Genomic DNA, 13135 nt, shown 5'->3' with positions numbered 1-13135 from the left:
TAAATGCATAAGTGATGTGTCTCTATTGTGGTGGTCTGTAAAGTGACGTGAGGCGCTGTGGTGGGGAAAATCGCTTGCAATATTAGAACATGGGAAGATGGGAAGGCCCCTGCCTATAAGCAGGGTGATTGTCCCAATAAGAACACCCCTCCCCCCGCTGGAACCTTGGGGCTGACTATCCTTGACAGGAAACTGGGACAGTGTACACAAAACACAGAACAGGATTAACTACTACAGAAACAGGAATGATGCACAGACTAGACAGAAATGGATAGACACACAAAGTCTAAAGCATAAGGTAAAGGACATTTAAAATAACAGACACAGATACCAGAGCAAATGACAAAATAGTCCTGGGAGCCGTGACTTAGATGTGTCTGCTGTCTGAAGCAAACTCACATAAAACACATATCAATACTAAAGCAAGAAGAAAGGTCCCCAGCTTTCTTAAATAGGAGAGTAATTGCTATTTAAGCAGCAGCTGGGCTGTGAGTACTGAGAGGGGTTAACTCCATCATTGCTGATAGAAAATAGAAACAGTATATTCATACAGAAGGAGCAGAGCGATGCCTGCATCTGCCTATAATAGCAAGAGAGTGGCAGACACAGGTAGCAGAACTAACAGATATGAGGAAACTCATGTATTGCGACAGATGAATGTGGTATCTCAGACGGGTCTGAATTCCCTAATAGACTTCTTTGGGAAAACGAGAGCCCCTCCTGAAGCTCTAATCAAATAGCATAGTGGTAATGGTAAACTAATCTCAATATAACAGTAAGGCCCCCTGTCCACGGGCGAGGCAGAATATCGCTAACGATATTCCGGCGGCGGGGAGCAGGGGAGAGAACTGACATTTCTTTGCGGTGAGTCTATCTGACAGCATGCCGCGATTTGAGTCCTGCGAGTGGAGAATTGTGGATAGGGGGCTGCGCTTTCCATAGTTAAGTCTATGGAAAGCGTGCACTGCATTACTCGCGGATAGATCATCGCGAGTAACGCAATGCAAGATTGTCCGTGTACAGGAGCCCTAAGGAAGAGGCACTTATGGATTTTTTTTTTTTCAAATTAATATTGGCTCTTCTTCAGTGTCTATAGTTTGAGACGTTTCAAAGGCATCTACAGAAATCTAAATCTTGGAATGTCATTAGGGCCCTTCAGCAATGAGCTTTAGATGCAGAGTAAACATCTATATATTCTTCCACTAATCAGGCAGAAATTAATTGGAAAGTATCACAATCTTAATTTGTAAATAATCTGAGAGGTGTTGCCAAAACAATGCTTCTTTTTATGAAGCAGGAGGTCTTTCAGGAAGGAGAAGCAGGTGGTTATTTTTTTGGCTTCTAATTAACCCATAAGATGATGATTAATTTGTGGCAACATTGAGAAGGCTTCGTAATATTTTGGTTGCAGAAAGATGATGTTAACTTTTGATATATTTGGTAGGATCTCCTCTTTCACTATTATCTGGAGTTATTCTGACACAGCCCTGCTATATCATATACTCGTCACGGACACAGCTCTGCTACATGACGTGCACCTCAGAGGCACAGCTATGGTACCTTACATACACTTCACAGACACATCTCTTCTACTGGCATGAACATCACAGCTTTGGTACATGACAAGTGCATAATAGACACAGCTCTGCTACATCACATGCAAGGAACGGATAAAGCTGTGCTACATGACATGCGCAGCAAAGACACAGCTCTGCTACTTGGCATGCGGTACACAGGCACTGCTCTGCTACATGACATGTGGGATGCAGACACAGCTCTGCTACATGACATGCGTGGAACACACACAGCTCTGCTACATAACATGTATGTCACAGCTCCGCTGCATAACATGCAAAGCACCGACATAGCTCTGCTATGACTGTGTGGCACAGAAACAGCTCTGCTACATGACATCAGTGGAACAGACTCAGTTCTGCTACATGACATGATTGTGTCAAACACCGCTCTGCTACATGACATGCACGACACACACACACAGGTCTGCTACATGACATGTGCTTCACAGACATAGCATTTCTACATGAAGTGCACCTCACAGACACAGCTCTGCTACATTACATACGCTTCACAGACACATCTTGTCTACTGGCATGCATGTCACAGACACAGTTCTGCTACATGACAAGTGCGTCACAGACACAGCTCTACTACATGACATGCACTGAATGGACAAAGCTCTGCTAAATGACATGCACGGCAAAGACACACCTCTGCTACATAACATGTGCGACACAGCTCTGCTGCATAACATGCACGTCACAGGCACAGCTCTGCTATATGACTGCATGGCACAGACACAGCTCTGCTACATTACATGCACCACACACACAGCTCTGCTACATGACATGATGGTGTCAAACAGTGCTTTGCTAGATGACATGCGTGACACACACACACAGGTCTGCTACATAATATGTGCAGCACAGACACAGCTCTGCCACATTATATGCACATCACAGACATGGCTCTGTCACAGTATAGGCACAGCACAGACTCAGCTCTGCAACATGACAAGCGTGGAACACACACAGCTCTGCTGCATAACATGCACGTCACAGGCCCAGCTCTGCTATATGACATACGCAGCATACATACAGCACTGCTAAATAACATGTGATTTACAGACATAGCTCTGTAACTGGCACGCATGTCACAGACACAGCTTTGCTACATGTGCAACACACGCACAGCTCTGCTGTATTACATGCACTTCCCAGACATAGCTCTATAACTGGCATGCACGTCACATACACAGCTTTGCTACATGACATGTGCAGCACAGACACAGCATCTATGATATACATCTCACAAACACAGCTCTACTACATTACATACACATCTCATCTACTAGCATGCATGTCACAGACACAACTCTGCAACATGACATGTGTGGTACACACACAGCTCTGTTACTTAAAGGGGTTGTCCCGCGCCGAAACGGGTTTTTTTTTTATTCAATAGGCCCCCCGTTCGGCGCGAGACAAACCCAATGCATGTGTTAAAAAAAAAAAGTTTAGTACTTACCCGAATCCCCGCGCTGCGGCGACTTCTTCCTTACCTTAGTAAGATGGCTGCCGGGATCTTCACCCACGATGCACCGCGGGTCTTCTCCCATGGTGCACCGTGGGCTCTGTGCGGTCCATTACCGATTCCAGCCTCCTGATTGGCTGGAATCGGCACACGTGACGGGGCGGAGCTACGAGGACCAGCTCTCCAGCACGAGCGGCCCCATTCACCAGGGAGAAGACCGGACTGCGATTAGACGCTGAAATTAGACGGCACCATGGAGACGAGGACGCTAGCAACGGAACAGGTAAGTGAATAACTTCTGTATGGCTCATAATTAATGCACGATGTACATTACAAAGTGCATTAATATGGCCATACAGAAGTGTATAACCCCACTTGCTTTCGCGGGACAACCCCTTTAACATGCACAGCTTAGACATAGCTCTGCTATATGACTGTGGCACAGACACAGCTCTACTACATTACATGTGCAGAACAGACTCAGTTCTGTTACATGACTTGATTGTTTCAAACACAGGTCTGCTACATAACATTTGCGGCAAAAACACAGCTCTGCCACATTACATGCGCATTACAGACACTGCTCTGCTACATTACAGGTGCGGCACAGACTCTGCTCTGCTACATGACATGTGTGTCACAAACACAGCTCTGTAACATGACATGCACAACACACAGCTCTGCTACATTACATGCATGTAACAAACACAGCTCTGCTACATGACATTTGCTATACACATACAGCTTTGCTTCAGGACATGCACCACATGGACACAGCTCTGCTACATGACATGCACTTCACAAACACAGCTGTGCTACATGACATGCACGTCACAAACAGCTGAGCTACATGACATACACAGCAGAGACACAGCTCTGCTACATGACATCTATGGCAAAAAAAACAGCTCTGCTACATGACATGCATCGCATAGGAACAGCTCTGCTACATGACATGCATGGCATAGGAACAGCTCTGGTACATGACATGCACATCAGAAACACAGCTCTGCTACTTGATGTGTGTGGCACAGATACAGCTCTGGTACATGACATGCGCTTCACAGAAACATCTCTGCTACAATACATGAGCGACACAGACACAGCTCTGCTACATTACATGTGCAACACAAACACACAGCTCTTCTTCATTACATGTGCATTACAGACACAACTTTACTACATGTCATGTGCAGCTCAGACACAGCTCTGCTACATAACATGTGGAACACAGACACAGCTCTGCTACATTACATGAGTTTCACCGACAGCTGTACGGCATGACATATGCTTTAATGACGCAGCTGTGCTTCATGACATGCACATCACAGACAGAGCTCTGCTGCATTAGAAGCAGAAACCAAAAATGGCAACAGCACGCAAAATAAATTTACTATCAGAGGTATACATACCTATAATCAATACTCTGACAACATTAAATAATGCAAAGTTCTTGGTATATAATTTGATCAAATTGCATTGGCCCATCTACCAACGTCCAGGTGACCAGGCTTTCAGATGGGTCCTAATGATAATACCAAGTAGTATAAACTCAAGCTGGGGAAGTTGGGTTCCTACCTCTCAGAATGCTTCTCTCTTGGGACATATGTGCTTTAACAACACAGCTGTACTACATTACATGCACATCACAGACAGAACTCTGCTACATGACATGAGCGTCACAGATACAGCTCTGTTACATGACATGCGTTGCACAGACACAGCTCTGCTACTTGACATTTGTGACGCGGAAACAATTCTGGTATATGACATGCGCAGCACAGACAAACCTTTTGTCAGGTCCAGCGGCCTGGGGGCCCTCCGTGCCTAAACCGCTGGCCCTATCAGCCGGGCTGCAGCTGTGCGGCGCAGAGGAGCCCTGGTTCTGATAACCTTCCCTGGCCGCCGTAATCATGCTCACCGCCGGGTTGCTAAGGACATGGCAGATGCTGGCCCACGCCGCTTCCCCGTCACGATATCAACCAGGCAAACGTATTTGGTCTCCGTCTGTCCAGCAAGGCTGGGTGCAAGTTCCCCAGCGCCTCGGTGATTGAACTCTGCTGCTGTCAGGCTCCCCAACAGCTGATTGAGGCAGGAGCTCTGACAGCATTTAAACGCCTCTGTTCCTTCCAGCATTGCCAGTGTTAGCTAGGTCTTCTGCTGCACTCACGTTCTTTGTATTTGCCTGTCTCCCTGTTTGGCTGTTTGCTTTGACCCTGACTTCGCCTTCGCCAGACCCCTTGACCACGTACCTTCCGGTTGCCGAACCGGATTGCCTGACTTGCCTCTCTGTTTGTTTGTCTTAATGTCTGTTTGTAATCTGACGCCTTGCCCCACTTCCCTAGAGAGTCTAGGGACCGTTGCCCTGTGAGTCTAGGGACCGTTGCCCAGTTGTCGCCCTGGGGCTTAGCCCAGGGAGGCAAGTGGGTAAGGAAAGGGGTTGTGGACAGTTTTAGGGACGTCCAGTAACCAGACCCCAGTTCCCTGACACTTTTGCTACATGACATGCTTGGCACAGAAACACCTCTGCGACATTACATGCTTGATGTTAGTGAAATGAATATGACTCCATGTTCTATTCTACTGTAGCCATTTTGTAAGCAAGTAGCAATCTTCCCTGTCTCTTATTACTGTATTTATTTGTTCTCTTCTGGAGGATTTATGGATATTAAATTGTCATTTAGTAAGCCTTGAGTGAATCAAATACGCTTTTGTTCCAGAAAATAGCTACTGTGGCATTTAGACTGACCGGCAGGTCAAACTAACATGTTCCTAGCTGTTAACATATGTTCCTAAAAATTCTCTGTAGACAACTTATTGTTTAGATTTACTGTTCCAAGAAGTTAATCAAGTATGGTCAACTCTGCGCCTGTGTGCATTTGATTGGCATTTTAGATGCTAAATTCCTTATATTGTATATTTATATATTGTTTATGTTTCTTTGACCAATGTTAATAAATTAATTATAATGGTTTGAATTATTCTAATTAGATCATGTGCTAGTATAAAAGCTGCTGTCTGTCAGTCAATCAATAGATTACTTTGGATCACAGCCCATGCTGCGTGATTTAATGTTAGTCTCCTGAGCTCAGCTTACCTCTAAAATTGAATTCAGACCCAAATAGCATTTCATATAGCAAATATTGGTTGGCACTAACAATGGCATAGACACAGCTCTGCTACATAACATGGACGGCACAGATACAGCTCTGCTGCATGACATGCGTGTTACAGACACAGCTCTGCTATATGACATGTGTGTTACAAACACCGTTCTGTTACATGACATGTGCATCACAGACACAGCTCTGCTACATGAAATGCTTGGCACAGACATAGATCTGCTGAATGAAATGTGCAGCACAAGCAAAGCTCTGCTACATGACATTCACTGCACAGACACCTCGAGAATGTCCGATGAAAACTATGATATAGTCCGAATAACGGAAACATGGCTTGATGAAAAGTGCGATTGGGCGGTGAATTTACAGGGTTACAATCTCTTCAGAAGAGACCGTAGGAACCAGAAAGGGGGAGGGGTATGTCTGTACGTTAAATCGTACTTAATGCCGAAGCTACGGGAGGATAAAGGTGCAGGAGCTGAACACGTGGAATATCTGTGGGTGGAAATACAGGGGGAAAAAAAATCCTGATAGGGGTTTTCTATAGACCACCAAAAGCAACATAAGAAACTGAAACCTTACTATTAAGGGCGCCCACCCACTGGCGATTTTTTTCCCTGCCAAATTCGCAGCATTTTTTTCTCTGCAGGGGTCTATGGGACTTGTAATGTTAAAATCGCGATCGCGCAAAATCGCAATTTACCGCGAAATCACGATTTTGCGCGATCGCGATTTTAACATTACAAGTCCCATAGACCCCTGCAGAGAAAAAAATGCTGCGAATTTCGCAGGGGAAAAAAATCGCCAGTGGGTGGGCGCCCTAAGGCAGATAGAAGAGGTGTCAAACCGCAATGAAGTAATTATCATGGGGGACTTTAATTATCCAGATATAATATGGGAAAACGAAACCTGCAAATCTCATAGGGGTGATGAGTTCTTGAGAGTAATTAAAGATAATTATCTGAACCAACTTGTGCGGGAACCAATCAGAGAGTGGGGCATTCTGGACTTCTTACTAACTAACAAACCGGACCGAATAAAGGGGGTACAGGTTGAGGGGCACTTGGGGAACAGTGACCACAATATAATCAACTTCCAGCTGTCATTCAATAAGAAGCCTTATCAGGGAGTGACAAATAAACTAAACTTTAGTAAAGCAAAATTTGATCAGCTTAAAACTACTATCGGTAACATTAATTGGGACAACATCCTCAAAAATATCAGTACAGAGGACAAATGGGAGGGTATGCGAGCAGTTCATACCCTTTAAAGGAGATGTCCCGAGGCAGCAAGTGGGTCTATACACTTCTGTATGGCCATAATAATGCACTTTGTAATGTACATTGTGCATTAATTATGAGCCATACAGAAGTTATAAAAAGTTTTATACTTACCTGCTCCGTTGCTGGCGTCCTCGTCTCCATGGTGCCGACTAATTTTCGCCCTCCGATGGCCAAATTAGCCGCGCTTGCGCAGTCCGGGTCTTCTCCTCTTCTCTATGGGGCTCCGTGTAGCTCCGTGTAGCTCCGCCCCGTCACGTGCCGATTCCAGCCAATCAGGAGGCTGGAATCGGCAATGGACCGCACAGAAGCCCTGCGGTCCATGAAGACAGAGGATCCCGGCGGCCATCTTCAGCAGGTGAGTATGAAGACGCCGGACCGCCGGGATTCAGGTAAGCGCTGTGCGGGTGGTTTTTTTAACCCCTGCATCGGGGTTGTCTCGCGCCGAACGGGGGGGGGGTTTAAAAAAAAAACAACCCGTTTCGGCGCGGGACATCTCCTTTAAAAATAAAAGAACTTCAAGTAAAAGGAAACCAATGTGGCTCGACAAGACGGTAAGGGGGGCAATAAATGAAAAAAAGAAAGCGTTCGAACTACTAAAGCAAGAAGGCAGCAAAGAAGCGCTAAAATCGTACAGGGAAAAAAACAAAATATGCAAAGATAAGATCAAAATTGCTAAGGAGGAGGCAGAAAGATTGATCGCCAAAGAGAGCAAAACAACCCGAAACTATTTTTCAACTATATTAACAGCAAAAGGATTTGCACTGAGAGCACTGGCCCTTTAACAAATAATACAGGAGAAATCATTGAAGATGATGGAGGGAAGGCAAATCTATTAAATAGTTTCTTTTCAAGCGTATTCACAAATGACAAGGAAATGCCCCACGAGATGCAGGGGAATAAAATGAACCCCTCACAATATATCTCATACCTAACGCAGGAGGAAGTGCGGAAACGGTTAAAGAAGACTAAAATCGATAAATCGCCAGGCCCAGATGGAATACACCCAAGGGTACTAAAGGAACTAAGTATTGGTAACTACAGGCCGGTAAGTCTCACTTCAGTAACGGGAAAAATAATTGAGGGGTTTCTGAGAGATGCCATCGAAAAAATACCTCAAAGAGAACAACAGAATAACTCCTCACCAACATGGGTTCATGAAGGGTCGATCATGTCAGACCAATCTGATCAGCTTCTACGATGAAGTAAGCTCTAGGCTGGATCTGGGAGAGTCTATTGATCTCGTATATCTGGACTTCTCTAAAGCATTTGACACTGTGCCGCATAATAGGCTAATATATAAAATAGGACAGCTCAGATTAGGTGAAAATGTGTGTAACTGGGTTAAGAATTGGCTCAGTGATAGAAAGCAGAGGGTGGTAATAAATGGTTCATACTCTGATTGGGCCACCGTCGCTAGCGGGGTGCCACAGGGTTCAGTATTAGGCCCCATTTTGTTCAATATATTTATTAACGACCTGATAGAGGGGCTGCACAGTAAAATATCAATATTTGCAGATGACACAAAATTATATAATATAATTAATGCAACAGAGGACAATGTATGGCTACAAACAGATCTAGATAAGCTGGGGGCTTGGGCAGAAAAATGGCAAATGAAGTTCAATGTGGATAAATGTAAGGTTATGCACATCAGCAGGAGAAACGGATGTCACCAATATACACTAAATGGGGTACTGCTAGGGAAAAGTGATATGGAAAAAGACCTGGGGTATTAGTGGACTGTAGACTTAACTGCAGCAACCAATGCCAGTTGGCTGCTGCAAAAGTTAATAAAGACTTGAGATGTATTAAAAGAGGTATAGGGGCGAAGGACAAGAACATTATTCTTCCACTATATAAGGCACCCGTCCGGCACCATATGGAATATTGTGTACAGTTCTGGACACCAGTGCTTAGGATCGATGTTGCAGTGCTTGAGGGAGTCCAAAGAAGGGAAACTAAACTAATAAATGGAATGAGAGGACTAAAATATCCAGAGAGGCTATCAAAATTAGGATTATTCACCCTGGAAAAAAGACGGCTAAGGGGTGAGCAAATACATGAGGGTACAATACAAGGATCTCTCCCATTATCTGTTTATACCCAGGACTGCGTCGGTAACAAAAGGGCATCCGCTACGTCTAGAAGAAAGCAGGCTTTTATCACCAACACAGAAGGGGGTTCTTCGCCATAAGAGCAGTGAGACTGTGGAACTTTCTGCCTGAGGATGTGGTGATGGCAAAATCCACAGAGGAGTTTAAGAGGGAACTAGATGCCTTTCTAGATGACACTGTTCACAGCAGCACATAGCAGAACAGAACCTGCACAGAGACACAGAAGAATGATACTGATTACAGCAGGACATACCAGAACCGTGCACTGCTTACAACTGGCCCACACATGACTGCTCCAGAGAAGAACCAGTAAACACTGACAAGGAGCGCCCTTGGCTGACTGATGCCCCAGCATAATCAACCACACCCCGCCAGCACAATCAACCCCAATAGTGAAGCTGAGCCTCTAAAAAACAGCAGATCCCATCAGAAAGCTCTATTATGGCCCAAAGTGGCCAGTGAAGGCATAACACAAACCGCAGGGCGCAACACACTGCATGGCAGCAAATATCCCATGCGACAAATACAGAGCCTTTCAGACAGCATGACACAGGAGGGGACCCTAAACAGGCCAGGGCAGCAAGGGAATCTATTTTCCTTACCTGCTCCTTTACATTCACGTGTCTTCTCTTAAGACGGTTCCTCAACTCCAGCAGAGCTCAATCCTTACCATCACCTGCCTTTGCACTGGGAGGGAATCTGGACCGCCTGGGAGAAAGATACGGGAATCTCTATGGCTGGTGGGTCCTAGTGCCAAACATCGCCTGCCCTGTGCGGGGAGGGGATGCTAATTCGGACAAACGAGTGGGGGGGGGGGGGAGTGTCTATGGCTCTATGGCTGGTGGGACACACGCAGGAGTACCTAGGTGGTTCTCCTTTTTCTTCTGAGGGGACCAGGCCAACAACCGAAGGATTGCTCTACTTCTGTTCCCCTCCTCGGTTGGGTAAAAGGGAGAGTTAAACCTCCCTGTTAGCCCTGGCCCATCCTGGAGAATCCATTCAGCCGTTGCGGGCAAGACTGTCCATCTCCTATTGACAATAAGCTAAAACTAATTAGCCGGGTGATGGCAGGAAGGGATATAGGCAGCGGGCGGAGCTAACACTTTTTGTGCTTAGTGTTGCCTCCTAGTGGCAGTAGCTATATCACACAGTCTTTGCTGTCCGCCACAATGTAATGAGCAAGAAAGAACAACTTGTCCCACAAAAAGCAAGCTGTCGTCCGTCTGTGTCAACGAAAAAATAGAGAAGTTATGTATCTATCAATACAATGATATAAAAACTAAGAAAATAGCTGGGCCTTTAAGGTGCAAAGTAGGCAAGTCACTAAGGGGTTAATAAAGAAAGCTCACAATGTGTCTCCGAGATCTCCAAATGTCCCTTTTCTCAAACCCATATAACATAACCTTGTGTGTGTCCACATATGTCTGTGTGGTTCTTCCCCTTCTGCTCTACAGGCTGGTTCTCATGTGTGTCCAATGAAATCAGAGATCTACGACCGCTATGAACTGGCATATAGCTCAGCTAGAGTTTACACCAGCTTCTTGCTTAGTGTAATAAGTATGACAGATCGTGAGCCGTGACGACCTCTAGCGCTAAGCCCTGTCCACTGTTCGAAAAATACAACTTTAAAAATAAATAATAATTTTTTGGCATTAAAGTGCAACTTATTGACATCACAATTCTACACAATCCAGATGATAAATGTGTCCCAATGCCCAGAGTATATAATACCTGAGGATATCCATAGAGGCCAAGGACTTGTGCTGCTGGAACAGTGGTAGATGAGTGCTGACCTCCAATGACACCGGCCAGCTGGCCACGGCCTGTACATGAGTAATTAGGTATCATCTTATCAGGGCCAGACAGAAGTTGTAATACATAGCGTATTGCCAAGGGTCCACATGCGCATGTGTCATAAAGATGGTATCCCAGTGTAATATTTGGTAAGATGTCAGGATTCTGGTTAATATTATTAATGGCGAAGACAAAAACCTGAGGTTTTATTAATCCCTCCAACGCGTATCTATAAGTAGATAAATGTACATATGAGCAAGGCTGGCATTATACACAATCTTAGGGCTTATTCAGACTAGCATATATTGGCCTCCGTTTTCATGTCCGGACGATAAACGCTACCATCTGAGCTGTCTTCCCCTTCCCTCCCCCTCACGGCTCTCTGCTTCTCTCCTTCTTGTTTGCAATGTGAGGGGATGGGGTGGGGGTGGAGCTAAGCTCCACCCCTTGTCCACAGCCAGCGATAAAAGGTGCAGGATGGGGGGGGCTTAGTCCACCAGGCCCCGCCCCTTCCCCTCCCATTGCAAACAGCCCGAGGGGAGGGGAGAAGAGAGGCAGAGAGCCAGTGAAGGGAAGGGGAAGACAGCTCAGATGGTTGCATATATCGACGGCCGTGAAAACAGTGGCCGATATATGCTCACCTGAATAAGCCCTTTGGTATATTCATTCACAGAGTAATAGGTATATTCATTCATAGAGTAATAAGTGACATCATAGAGTGAATCATGTGACCTGCTGGAGTGCAGAGCAATGATGAACATATTGAGCACCAGCAGCCAGATCACACATCATGTGACCAGAAGTTTGACGCAGATATAACCAAGTTATTGTGAATTTGTTCATTAATAGTAACAAGCTGAACATTAATGTTCAATTGTAAGTAAAAAAATGTTTTACCTTCTACATGCTTCTACCATCAGTCTATACATGCTTCTGAATAGTCAGCAAGCAGTGAAGTGGCTTCTGACTGCTACATCTGTGTTGCTTCTGCATTCATTTCAGTGTTGCACAACTGTCTGTGCAGGATAAATTGGTTCAGATCAATTGCAGGTGGTGCCACCATTTTGATGCTCTGCTGTAAAACCTGCTATTGGATGGAGCAAAGCTGGGACACTCCAAGTATGCTCTGCGGAGTGTGCTCCAGTAATGATGAACAGCCAGAGCAAGTGCTCCAGAGATGTTCCTGGCAATGATGTACAAGCACAGTGTGTTTTCTAGACTCCTAGCATGGGGAGTGCAATGATGAATATGCCTCTGCAGCTAGCATGCTGAGCTCCCGCCCCCTCTCTGCCCTTTGCCGCTGTTTACAATGGGAGCGAGAGGGTCGGGTGGAGCTTAGCTCCGACCCCATTGCGGAGATGCATAGGGTGACCCCGACATGGGGCTTACGCTGAGGAGTGGGAACGGTGAGACGCTGGCTTGTCACGGGCGCAGTTACCATGCTCTCTCCCAAAGGACTCATGCAGCCTCGGCCAGAGCAGCGCTGGGCCTTTTCCGGACATCCCTAGCATAGGGATACCCAATAAATGATAGAACAGGGATAGTACTTGTCATGGGGGATGCCACCATTCCAGTACACATAGAAATGACCTTTGGCAGAGAATAAATGAGCCACAGACGGATATGACGTACCTCAGGTGCCTAGGAATGGTCAGAGCCTGGAATCACTTTACTTGAATAAAACTTCAACAGTACAAGGCAGAGTAAACAATACTCCAAGTGCAGGCATTAAGATAAGCTTGAGTAGAAGTACCTCCACACGGCGATCCCA

Source organism: Eleutherodactylus coqui, chromosome 7 (genome assembly GCF_035609145.1).
Source record: "Eleutherodactylus coqui strain aEleCoq1 chromosome 7, aEleCoq1.hap1, whole genome shotgun sequence".
Lineage (NCBI taxonomy): Eukaryota > Metazoa > Chordata > Amphibia > Anura > Eleutherodactylidae > Eleutherodactylus > Eleutherodactylus coqui.
Note: the sequence above shows the minus strand (reverse complement) of the source record.